Here is a 13,412-nt window from a genome sequence, read left to right on the forward strand (position 1 = left end):
GACAGTGGTGGGAGGGTGGAGGACAGGACAGGGCCTCTGCTGATGTCCAGAAGGTAGAATTGAGAAGGTAGAATCAAGGGAGTCTGGTTTGGATGTGGGGATAAGAGCGGGTGGGGTTTATAACACTCTCTCACTTTGCATTTGAAGTATATCAACTTTCCTTTGGCGTTGTGTGAGGCTCAGGAGCCACAAAGGGACATCTACATAGATTTTTTTTTAACCTGCTTTAAAAAATGTGCCATGTTCCATTTTGAACAACGTGCTGTGGAAGAGTCCTGAAATGGATGAGAACATTTCTACCTCATTATTAGAGGTAGAAATTATTAGAATTCTTGTGGCATTCTAAAGCTAGAGCTCTAACAATATCCATGTGGCTTACATATAGAGGGTGTCCTCTAGGTTTCTGACTCTGTCCTCTTTTTGTTCAGAAGCCATTAAAGTGCTTGGGGCATCCACCATGCTTGTCTCCGTGGAGCTCAAGGTGGATACTGTTTCCTTTTTTTTTTTTTTTGCGGTATGCAGGCCTCTCACTGTTGTGGCCTCTCCCATTGCGGAGCACAGGCTCCAGACGCACAGGCTCAGCGGCCATGGCTCACGGGCCTAGCCGCTCCGCGGCATGTGGGATCTTCCCAGACCGGGGCACGAACCCGTGTCCCCTGCATCAGCAGGCAGACTCTCAACCACTGCGCCACCAGGGAAGCGCCTGTTTCCTTTTTGTAAGTCTAGTTAAATACATAGAAAAGGCCATTCCAGTAAATATATGGCATGATATGTTAATGCTTTAATCATGTTCTTGAACCTTAAACTTGCCCTGTACGTCCAACTCTGCAGAGAGGGTTGTGCCTTTACAGCGGAAGGGGAGACAGCTGAGGAGATACAGCCAGTGACACGTGTTAATTTTACCGACCATCGGTGTGCTTTCCAGGTGGGTCTTCTGTTCTTGACTACTACTATTTTGTATTTTTTAGTTTTGATGTAATTTCAGACTTACAGAAAAATTGCAAGAATAGTGTAATGAATTCTCATATACCCTTACCCAGATTTACCCGTTTTTTTTTTTTTTTTTTTTTTGACAGGAAAAAAAGGATTTTATTCATGATCACAATAAAACTATAAAATACCTAGAGACAAGTCCATTAGGGATTACAAATCTCCAAAAAAATGATAAACTATTATGGAAAGACATTTAAAAAACGGAATGATTACGAAGATACACCATATTATTGACTGATGTCCGTTCTTTCCCCAAATTAATCTGTGATTTTTTTAATTTTTTTTAAATTTTTTTTTATTTTTATTTTTTTTTAACATCTTTATTGGAGTATAATTGCTTTACAATGGTGTGTTAGTTTCTGCTTTATAACAAAGTGAATCAGTTATACATATACATATATCCCCATATCTCTTCCCTCTTGCGTCTCCCTCCCTCCCACCCTCCCTATCCCACCCCTCTAGGTGGTCACAAAGCACCAAGCTGATCTCTCTGTGTTATGCGGCTGCTTCCCACTAGCTATCTATTTTATATTTGGTAGTGTATATATGTCCATGCCACTCTCTCACTTTCTCCCAGCTTACCCTTCCGCCTCCCTGTATCCTCAAGTCCATGCTCTAGTAGGTCTGTGTCTTTATTCCCGTCTTGCCCCTAGGTTCTTCATGTCCACTTTTTTTTTTTTTTTAGATTCCATATATATAGCATAATGTTTTTTTTTTTTTTTTTTGATAGGTATACCTGGATTTAATTCTCACTTCTACCGCTTGGTAGCTGGATAGCCTTAGGCAAGTTTCATACCTCCCTGAAATTCACTTAATTCAGTCTGTAAAATGGCATAATAACTTATTATAGCATCCTTTTAGGAATTTTAAATCAGTTCTTGAAATAAAAGTACACAATATATAGACAAGTATGGATTCCTCAATAGGTGTTTGACCTTTCATTTCTCCAGTATCCCACCCGCATCAAATAAAGAAAAATACTTTTTAAAATTTACGAATATTTCATTGTTGTAAAGTTAAAGCCATAAAAATAATCAAATGGCCTACTATCATACCGTTAGAAGAAAAAAAAAAAAAAAGGTGTTCATGAGAGTTCCATATTAGAATACAAGTTTTCCTTAGGCACCTGTTTATGTATGCTATTCTGCTCTTTACAATAAATAATTAAATTTAAAAGACTTAATTCCTCACTTTTAAGACCTTATTAGTTTACAAATTACATATTGACCTATGCTAAATTTTATACCGACCCATGCTAATGAATTCAGTACAGAAAACAAAAAACACTGCACTCAAGCAAACTACATATATATATATATATATATATATATATATATATATATAACTTATATGAGAATTGCTACTCCAGCTTTCTTTTGGTTTCCATTTGCATGGAATACCTTTTTCCATCCCCTTACTTTCAGTCTGTATGTGTCTCTAGGTCTGAAGTGGGTCTCTTGTAGACAGCAAATATATGGGTCTTGTTTTTGTATCCATTCAGCCAATCTGTGTCTTTTGGTGGGAGCATTTAGTCCATTTACATTTAAGGTAATTATCGATATGTATGTTCCCATTCCCATTTTCTTAATTGTTTTGGGTTTGTTATTGTAGGTCTTTTCCTTCTTTTGTGTTTCTTGCCTAGAGAAGTTCCTTTAGCAGTTGTTGTAGAGCTGGTTTGGTGGTGCTGAACTCTCTCAGCTTTTGCTTGTCTGTAAAGGTTTTAATTTCTCCATCAAATCTGAATGAGATCCTTGCTGGGTAGAGTAATCTTGGTTGCAGGTTTTTCTCCTTCCAACACTTTCAATATGTCCTGCCACTCCCTTCTGGCTTGCAGAGTTTCTGCTGAAAGATCAGCTGTTAACCTTATGGGGATTCCCTTGTGTGTTATTTGTTGTTTTTCCCTTGCTGCTTTTAATATGCTTTCTTTGTATTTAATTTTTGACATTTTGATTAATATGTGTCTTGGCGTATTTCTCCTTGGATTTATCCTGTATGGGACTCTCTGTGCTTCCTGGACTTGATTAACTATTTCCTTTCCCATATTAGGGAAGTTTTCAACTATAATCTCTTCAAATATTTTCTCAGTCCCTTTCTTTTTCTCTTCTTCTTCTGGAACCCCTATAATTCGAATGTTGGTGCGTTTAATGTTGTCCCAGAGGTCTCTGAGACTGTTCTCAGTTCTTTTCATTCTTTTTTCTTTATTCTGCTCTGCAGTAGTTATTTCCACTATTTTATCTTCCAGGTCACTTATCCGTTCTTCTGCCTCAGTTATTCTGCTATTGATCCCATCTAGAGTACTTTTAATTTCATTTATTGTGTTGTTCATTGTTGCTTGTTTCATCTTTAGTTCTTCTAGGTCCTTGTTAACTGATTCTTGCATTTTGTCCATTCTATTGTCCATTCTATCTCCAAGATTTCGGATCAACCTTACTATCATTATTCTGAATTCTTTTTCTGGTAGACTGCCTATTTCCTCTTCATTTGTTAGGTCTGGTGGGTTTTTATCTTGCTCCTTCATCTGCTGTGTGTTTTTCTGTCTTTTCATTTTGCTTATCTTACTGTGTTTGTGGTCTCCTTTTTTGCAGGCTGAAGGTTCGTAGTTCCTGTTGTTTTTTGTGTCTGTCCCCAGTGGCTAAGGTTGGTTCAGTGGGTTGTGTCGGCTTCCTGGTGGAGGGTACTAGTGCCTGTGTTCTGGTGGATGAGGCTGGATCTTGTCTTTCTGGTGGGCAGGTCCACGTCTGGTGGTGTGTTTTGGGGTGTCTGTAGACTTATTATGATTTTGGGCAGCCTCTCTGCTAATGGGTGGGGTTGTGTTCCTGTCTTGCTAGTTGTTTGGCATAGGATGTCCAGCACTGTAGCTTGCTGGTCGTTGAGTGAAGCTGGGTGCTGGCGTTGAGATGGAGCTCTCTCGGAGATTTTTGCTGTTTGATATTATGTGCAGCTGGGAGGCCTCTTGTGGACGAGTGTCCTGAAGTTGGCTCTCCCACCTCAGAGGCACAGCACTGACTCCTGGCTGCAGCACCAAGAGCCTTTCATCCACAGGGCTCCTTAATTTGGGATGATTCCTTGACTATTCAGGTATTCCACAGATGCAGGGTATATCAAGTTGATTGTGGAGCTTTAATCCGCTGCTTCTGAGGCTGCTGGGAGAGATTTCCCTTTCTCTGTTCTCACAGCTCCCAGGGGCTCAGCTTTGGATTTGGCCCCGCCTGTGCGTGTAGGTCGCCGGAGGGCGTCTGTTCTTTGCTCAGACAGGACGGGGTTAAAGGAGCCGCTGATTCGGAGGCTCTGGCTCACTCAGGCCGGGGGGTAGGGAGGGTCACGGAGTGTGGGGCGGGCCTGCAGCGGCAGAGGCCGGCGTGACGTTGCAGCCTGAGGCGCGCCGTGCGTTCTCCCGGGGGAGTTGTCCCTGGATCCCGGGACCCTGGCAGTGGCGGGCTGCACAGGCTCCCCGGAAGGGCGTGTGGCTAGTGACCTGTGTTCGCACACAGGCCTCCTGGTGGCGGCAGCAGCGGCCTTAGCGTTTCATGTCTGTCTCTGGGCTCCGCACTTTTAGCCGCGGCTCGCGCCCGTCCCTGGAGCTCTCTCAAGCAGCGTTCTTAATCCCCTCTCCTCGTGCACCAGGAAACAAAGAGGGACGTAAAAGTCTCTTGCCTCTTCAGCAGGTCCAGACTTTTCCCCGGACTCTCTCCCGTCTAGCCGCGGTGCACCAACGCCCTGCAGGCTGTGTTCACGCCGCCAACCTCAGTCCTCTCCCGGCGCTCCGACAAAAGCCGGAGCCTCAGCTCCCAGTCCCGCCCGCCCCGGCGGGCGAGCAGACAAGCCTCTCGGCTGGTGAGTTCCGGTCGGCCCGATCCTCTGCGCTGGAATCTGTCCGCTTTGCCCTCCGCACCCCTGTTGCTGTGCTCTCCTCCGCGGCTCCCAAGCTCCCCCACTCCGCCTCCCGAAGTCTCTACCCGCGAAGGGGCTTCCTAGTGTGTGGACACTTTTCCTCCTTCACAGCTCTCTCCCGCTGGTGCAGGACCCGTCCCTATCCTTTTGTCTCTGTTTAGTTTTTTCTTTTGCCCTAACCAGGTACGTGGGGGGTTCCTTGCCTTTTGGGAGGTCTGAGGTCTTCTGCCAGCGTTCAGTAGGTGCTCCGTAGGAGTTGTTCCACGCGTAGATGTATTTCTGGTGTATATGTGGGGAGGAAGGTGATCTTCGCGTCTTACTCTTCCGCCATCTTCCTCGTCTATATCGATTTACCCGTTTTTACTTCTTGCCTCATTTACTTTTCTCTATTTATAAATGTGAATATGTAATTCTTTCCCCTGAACTATTGAAGAGTAAGTTGGAGACTGTGCTCCTTTATGCCTTACTGTGTGTATCTCTCCTAAGAACAAGGACATCCTCTTACATAAACACAGGACAGTTGTAAAAGTCAGGACATTTGCCATCGGTATAATACTATATATATATATTTTTTTGCCACACAGCTTGCGGGATCTTAGTTCCCCTACCAGGGATTGAACCTGAGGCTACAGCAGTGAAAGTGCCAAGTCCTAATCACTGGACCGCCAGGGAACTCCTGATATAATACTATTATTAATCCACAGTTCACATTAAAATGTTGTGGTTTGCCCCTTTATGAGCCATTTTTGTGCCATTTTTGCCCCTCCCCCCATCCAGGTTCACTTAACTGCCTTAGAAGTCTCGTCTTTGTAGCCTCCTTTAATCTAAAGGAGTTTCTCAGGCTTTCTTAGAATTTCTTGACCTTAACAATTTTTTTATTGTCGTAAAATATACATAATATGAAGTTTATCATTTAAACCATTTTTAAGGCTACAGTTATTAAGTACATTCATACTGTTTTGCAGCCATCACCACCGTCCATCTCCAGAACATTTTTGTCTGCCCAAACTGAAACTCTGTCCTCATTAAACACTAACTCTCCCTCCCCCTCCCCCACCCCCTGGTAACCACCATCCTCCTTTCTGTCTCTGAACTCACTGACCTTGACATTTTAAAAGAATACAGGCAGTTATTTCCTGGAATGTCCTCAAGTTGGGTTTGCCTGATGTTTCCTTGTACTCAGATGCAGGTTATGCATTTTGGGTGAGGATGCTACTGAAGTCGCTTGCTTTTTCCAGAGCATCGCATCATGTTGCTTGGTCCCAACTTTGTTGCCGTTGTTCATTTGGCCTGTCCCTGTCATTATTTATTTTCTAGCTTAGCAAGGCCTCATCATGTTTTTGTCAGTGCCCTTTGACATACCAGGCTTTGAACATTTCTTGGCTTTTTGGCACTGTAAGATGTTCCAGGCTTATCTTGTATTTTCCCTGCCTCAACCCTGGAATCAGCCTTTTCTCCAATGATCCCCAGTTCCTTTTGGTGGAGAATGGAATTTAGAAGCAAGACCTGGCACTAGGTGTGCCCATTGCTGCTGGTGTGCCACTGTTTGCGGGTCCCCTCGGCAGAGAGGTAGGGTGGAGACATCCGTGTTTGTATTTATTGCTTACTTACTGCTGTGCATTGTACGGTGATGCACAGAGGTGATTACCACAAGGCCCGTCTCCTCTGTTCCCCTTTTCAGGTTTGTCACTTACTTCCCAGCAGTGAGAACCTGGCTCCTTTGTCCTCACTGATTCAGTTGCTGGCTGGAATACACAGAGGGGAGTTTCTGAACTGCTAACCCATAGCACTTGAGGAAGCACACTTATTAACTAAGAGGTTAATACTTACATTATTGTTTGAGGCAAACTTTACATACAGTGAAATGCACAGATCCTAACTATTAGTGTATGCTATCTAAAAGCAAGTTGCAGGGCTTCTCAGTGTTTTGTGGGGAAATAATTGTTCTTATGAGCACTTTGTACCATTTACCTACATGGCACTGAGCCTGGGATTGTGTGGGATCTCAGGAGGTATAGATGTGGGCGTGGCCCTTGAGGAATTTTATCTTATTAGAGAAAATGGCATCCTTATACAAAGTTAAGTAAAAGCCCAACGCAGTAATTATGTATCTGCACTTGAGTAATAAGGTAGTGATTTAAGGAATTCTGCTTTCTGGACATTTTGGTGGCATCTGTTTGCCTAAGCTGTGTGCAGTAGGGGGTCCCTAACGGGGGAGATGAAAATGTGTGCAGGTCAAAGGTGGGGGTATAGTGAGGGGAAAGAATGGTGAAGTCACAAAAACTGATTTAAAGAATTCAGTAATTCAGCTAATATTTATTGAGGGCCTCTATGTGCCAGGCACCACGCTATGTGTTGGCAATTCATTGGTGTGTAACTCCTGCTTTTAAGGAGTTTACCAGTTTTCTGGGGGAGATGGGTTGGGGTGGTGGTGGCTATGTGCAGAGTGGTGAGAAGGCCTCCTGGAAGGCAGGCACACTGAGCCAGTACCTGAAAGAGACTAGAAGTGATCTGGGCAAGGAAGGAAGAGGGTGGGAGGGAGGGCAGAGGAGCCAGGTGTGCAGAGGTGGGGAGGGGAGAGAGCCGGTCTTTGAACAGCGCTTCCCTCTTTCCTCCTCAGGGCCATGCTCCAGCCCCACCTGCTTTATCTTCTGCTGGCACGTCCACCCCGTGACACTGGCTTATGCATTTGTTTTGCTTCCCCCACTAGGACAGGGACTTTGTCTTGTTCGTGCCACATCCCCAGCTTCTCACATAATGACTGGCTGGTGGTAGGTGCTCAGTGAATATTTGTTGAGCAAATAAATGGAGCAGAGACTGTTCGGAGAGAAGTGCCGGGAGACCCATGATGGTGGAGAGGCAAGCAGGGCAGGTCCTGACAAGCTTTGTAAGGCCCTAGGAACTTGGGTTTTGTCTTAAGGACAATTAAGGAAGGTTTTAAAGCAGGGTAGTGAAATGATCAGGATTAGTAAGCTTCTTCGGGCTATAGAGTCAGGCGGGGAGGGTGGGTTAGTTTGTGTGTGTGTGTTTATGTGTATGTGTTGCGTAGGTGTGTGAGTGCATATGTATATGTTTGTGTGTGTGTGTGTGTGTGTGTGTGTGTGTGTGTGTGTGTGTGTGTGTGTGTGAGAGAATGTGTGTTAGAGAGGGGGTGTGGGGCGGGAGCGTCCTGAGTAAGGGGAGGTGGGAGCGAGGAAGAGCTGGCCATAGCTCCAGCTAGGGAGGTGACAGACGTGGGTGGCCCCAAGCGCTCCCTGGAACAAGGATTGATTGCACTTGGCCATTGATTGGCTTCAGGAGGCGACAGAATGTCTTGCTGGTTCTGGCTGGATGTAGAAGGGAGAGGAATGAGCCACTACCAGCATTTGGGAGGGGAAGAGCATGTATCTGGCTGTGGAAATGGGAGAAAGTTTTCCTTAAAGAATGTTTAGGTGGGAAATGTTGAAAGTGTTGCTTCAGTGGTTCCTAGCCTCCTGTCCCCTTGGCATCTGGTCTTCATCCCTCCCCGCCGCACCCCTTGTCCCCAAGCCTGAGGGTATTGGTGATGAGCTGTGCACAGTGAATACTGTTCAGTTTGGTGTTTTCTTGCGTGACTTCTTTTACCCTTAAAGGTTGATCTGACAAGCAGTTTAAAGGTGTATCAAAATAAAACCACAGTCAAAATGTTAAATCAAGCTTTTCCTCTTTCTGCATTCCCTCTAAGCCCTGGCCTAGGTCTGGACTAGTTTCTACAGAGGTGAAACCACTGCAGGGACACAAGGTGCCTCCTGTCTGCTGTAGTGGACTTCCTGAGTGTGCTGGCTTGGCACTGTCGTCTCCCTGAGTCTCTGGCCACAGGACCTCAAGGGCAGACTGTGTTTCTTCCCATCTGTTGCCAGCCTGGCCTGGTAGGTGGCAGAGCCCAGATCAGACCCTGGTCTGGCTTCAGGGCCTGGTTCCAGAGAATTGCTTCTCAGTCTTTTCCTTTATACATACAGCTCTTCTCCTGAAAGTGAGTTTTTACTTGACCAGCAGGCATGAATATTTTCCCTGAAGAGGTTTTTTAAAAAATATTTATTTATTTGGCTGCACCGGTCTTAGTTGCGGCACGTGGGATCTTCATTGTGGCATGTGGGCTCTTAGTTGTGGAATGCGGGCTCTTAGTTGCGGCATGCATGCAGGATCTAGTTCCTTGACCAGGGATCGAACCTGGGCCCCCTGCATCAGGAGTGTGGAATCTTAACCACTGGACCACCAAGGAAGTCCCAGTTTTTGTTCTTTAAATAAAACTTTATGCTGAAAATGGTCTTAGTACTTGAAAACTATTTTAACATTTTTTTACTGGAGTAACTGAGTTCCTTGAAAACTTGCTGTTTTCCTTCAGATTATAAAAATAACACGTCATCGTAGAATATTTAGAAAATATGGAAAAACACAACAGTGAAAATAAAAATTATATAAAATCCTGTATGCCACTGTTAATATTTTGGTGTATTTTCCACTTCTCTGTCTTCCCTTTCCCCCTTCCCCACAACCAGGAGTATACTGTATGTGTCGTTAAAGGATTATTTTGAATTATCTATTTTTGACATCCTTACCCTTGTAAGATCTGAAGCATAACAATAAAATAAGCACTCGGAAAACACCCACCACGCTCAGGAACTAGATCATCATCAAGACTGTCACAGGCACTAGCTCTTAACATCTTTATGCCTCTGGGAAAATAGTAGCACTACTAGCTTAGTTTTAAGTCGTACTTACCGTGTGTCTGGCTTGTCCAGGCTGCCCACGTTGACAATCCCTTTAATTTCCAAACAGCCCTGGGAGCAGGTACTGTTACAGCCACTTTGTGATTGAGGAAACTGAGGCAAGAGAGGTTAGATGATTTTTCAGAGGTCACGTGGCTAGTGAGCCGCAGAGCCTGGACTTGGACCCTGGCCATCTGGCCCTGGCACCTGTGCCCCCATTGTGCCGAGTTATCTGCCTCTCTGAGAGCGTGAGCGTTAATGGTCGAACCTGGGAGACCATGATCTGCTGGCTTCTCAGGAGCACCTGCTCACTCGCTGTTTACTGACCCCTGAGCCAGAGCCTCTGCTGTACCAGCTCCTCTGTGGGAATGAGAAAGGAGTGGATGTGGTCCAGAACCCTGGGGAGCACTGTGAAATCAGTACACCTGCAGACCAGCTTAGTGAATCAGATAGCATCTTGAAACATCTAACTAGTGGCTCAAGGCTGTGTTAATACCAATGAGAAGTAGTGGTGTGGCCAATGGCTGGTGAGGGATTCCAGGAGAGGGGTCTGGCTGAGGAAGGCTTCTGGAGGAGGGAGGGAGGACCTGAGCTGGGCACAGAGACAGGAAGGATTGCACTGGCTGGAATGGAGAGGAAAAGACCTTCTAGGGTGGGGTATACACGGCCTCTAGTTTAGGTGAGAGGACACAGTGGGACACAGTGCTGGCGGGCGGGGAGTGGAACCACAGTGTGACCCTTTGGGTGCCCAGTAGAAAGGCTTGGCCCTTCTCCTTCAGTTATGGATGTGCGGGGAGATGATGACAGCAGCATCCTACCAAGGTTAACTGGGTGTTCTCTAGGTGGACACAGGTGGGCAGAACACCTAAGCGTCTGAAGCTTTTCAGTGAGCAAGAGTTGGTCCAGTTAGGACCAGCTTCTGCTCTGAGGGCACGGATCCCTGGGAGGTTTGGTGGTGAGGACTAGTGCTCAGGTGAGATACTGCAGAAGCATGGGCCTCAGGGGGGCTCACATACCTGGTGTTAAATGTAGGTGGGTGTCAGGGAAGCTCTGGAAGCAAGAAAACATTTGAAGGACAGAGCAGGATTTTGGCAAGTGGAGTTGAGAGGATAGCTTGGAGTTGGGAGGGAAGGGTTTGCCCAGAGTGAGAGGAAGCCTCAGGTTCCAGAGGCAGGAGGTGGTCTGCTCCACATCTTTTAAAGGCCTGAATGGTAGCGTGAGGAAATGACATTTATTTGGAAAGCAACAAAATCTTTGAAGGTTTTTGAGTAGGGGTGGGGGTGTAAAGTGGAGTAGTAACATTCTGAGAGACATAAGGAGAGAATCATGGGATTTGGTGAATAATTGGGAGAAAGAAAAACTGTGTGGTGGTTTTTTGTGGCAGAGGGGAAATGGACTTTCTCTCTCTTTTTTTGTCCATAGTTTTAGAATTTTATTAAAATTGAGAAGATAGAGTTCCTGTATACTTTGTACCCAGTTTCCCCTGTTGTTAACACCTTGCATTAGGATTGTACACTTGTCATAACTAATGAATCAATATTGATACATTATTATCAACCAAAGTCTATCCATACTTTATTTGGATTTCCTAAGTATTTACCTATTATCTTTTTCCTGCTCCAGGATCCCATCCAGGATGCCACATTACATTTAGACTATCACACTGGCTTGTGACAGTCTCTCAGACTTTCTTAGTTTTGGATGACCTTGATAATTTTGAGCAGTACTGGTCAGGGATTTTATAGACTGTCCCTCTGTTGAAATTTGTTTAATGTTTTTCTTATGATAAAACTGGGATTATAGGTTTTGGGGAGGAATATCACAGAGGGAAAGTGCCCTTCGTATCACATCACATCAAAGGTCCATGGTCTCAACACAACTCATCACTGTTGATGTGACTTTGATTACCTGGCTGAGGTCCTGTTTGTTAGATGTCTCCACTTGATATCCCCTCGCCCCATCTTGTTCTCTTTGGAAGGAATTTACTGTGCCCAGCCCACACTTAAGGGGAGGAGGGTTGTGCTCCATCTCCCTAAGGTCAGAGTATCTGCATATATTAATTGGAATTTTTCTGTATGGGAGATTTATCTATTCTTCTGCATTTATTAATCTGTTCAATCATTTTCTTATATCACTATGGACTCATGGGTACTTATTTTGTCCTTTGGGTTATAATCCACTACTACTTTACTTTGTTGCTCCATCTTTGGCCAGTGGGAGCGCTTTCAGTTGGCTCCTGTGCTACTTTGACAAAGCCCCACTATTGTGGACTTTTTTTTAAAAGCAGCTATTTACTTTCTGGCTGTTTACTTTCTGGAGCACAGGATGCTCTGGGATCATCTTGTACATTTCCTGCCTCAGTTCTAAAATCAGGTGTTTCTCCAAGGACCTCTGGTTCCTGTTATTGGAGAATGGTGTTAGAGACCAAGATCTGGGTGCTGGGTACGCTCATTGCTACTGGGGTGTCACTACTTTTAGGTCCTCTCAGGTGACAGAGCAAGGAGATATATGTGCATATACTGACCCCTTTGTATATATACACATCTGTAAACATTTCTATATGTAATCATCTCTATCTGTATTAAGCAAAACATGCATTTGTAGTGATGTCTTCAGGTCTAATCTGTTTTGTTTTTTCTGTCTTTTGTTGTTGTTGTAAATCTGGAACCAAGAGGTTAGTAACATAAGGTGAAGTCAGACATAGGTGTGCTTCTGGAGAAAAGCTAATGAGTATGTGTGTACCAGGGAGTGTCTGTGACATAGCACAGACTTCATAAATATTTGTTGCATGACGGAGCCAGGGCCCTTGTTGACTTTTGTGAGTGATGTCTTGGTTGAATAGAAAATTCTGTGGAAGCTGAATTTCTGGGAACAGAAATTTCATCAAGGGGTTGAGGGGAGAGTGAGGCAGTGGTCACAGAGCAGGGGTTTGGGAGGAGAGAAGTGGCTGGCATTGGGGGCAATAGCAAACAAATGTTTGCCAGGCAGAGGAACCATCAGAGGGAGAGATGGAATGTGGTGGAAAGAGGCCCAGGGAGGGGAGGCAGTGTGGGCAGAAGCTATAATGTTCCTACTTTATTGCTTTACAGTTTGTGAACATTTTTTCACATGGATTTAGTCTACTTAATCCTGACAACACCCCTAGCAGGCACCTGTTGTTACCTGAGTGAACTGAGGCCACTTAGAGGGGGCATCCAACCCCATGGAATTCATGGGCTGCTGAGGAGCCGAGCCAGGAGTCCAGGCCTCAGTCTGACGACTGAGGAGCCGGGCTGCCACCTTGTTTCTCACCCCATTTGCAGAGCAGCTTTGGGCGAGATTTCTCATTGGCTCAAAGTCCCTCCTTATGGAGACTCAGAAAATCTTTTTTTTTTTTAATTTTTATTCATTTATTTGTTTATTTATTGGCTGCGTTGGGTCTTCGTTGCTGCGCCTGGGCTTCCTCTAGTTGCAGCGAGTGGGGGCTACTCTTCGTTGCAGTGTGCAGGCTTCAGTAGTTGTGGCACACGGGCTCAGTAGTTGTGGCTCGCGGGCTCTAGAGCACAGGCTCAGTAGTTGTGGCGCCCGGGCTTAGTTGCTCCGCGGCATGTGGGATCTTCCCGGACCAGGGCTTGAACCCGTGTCCTCTGTGTTGGCAGGCAGATTCTTGACCACTGCACCGCCAGGGAAGTTCCAAGACTCAGAAACTCATGATGGACTTTTTCTAAAAATTGAACAGGCAGCTGAGGTTTTATCTAAGAGAATGGACTTTGGTGTCAGAATGACCTTGGTCTAAGCTGGTTTCTTTTCTGTCTGTTCTTG

The 13,412-nt window shown here is 45.2% G+C and overlaps 1 protein-coding gene and 1 non-coding gene across 9 annotated transcripts in view; one reads left to right on the forward strand and one right to left on the reverse strand.

The window, feature by feature from the left end:
• The window catches only part of RPTOR (regulatory associated protein of MTOR complex 1), a 352,077-nt gene that overhangs the window by 9,848 nt on the left and 328,817 nt on the right, over window positions 1-13,412 (forward strand). The gene's annotated exons all lie outside the window — the stretch shown is intronic.
• On the reverse strand, window positions 9,052-9,124 carry TRNAR-CCU (transfer RNA arginine (anticodon CCU)). Its single transcript has one exon. It is a non-coding gene; the product is annotated as a tRNA-Arg (tRNA).

This window comes from Aethalodelphis obliquidens, unplaced genomic scaffold (genome assembly GCF_003676395.1).
Source record: "Aethalodelphis obliquidens isolate GAN/ISIS:26980383/991018 unplaced genomic scaffold, ASM367639v1 scaffold44, whole genome shotgun sequence".
In the NCBI taxonomy this organism is placed as follows: Eukaryota; Metazoa; Chordata; class Mammalia; order Artiodactyla; family Delphinidae; genus Aethalodelphis; species Aethalodelphis obliquidens.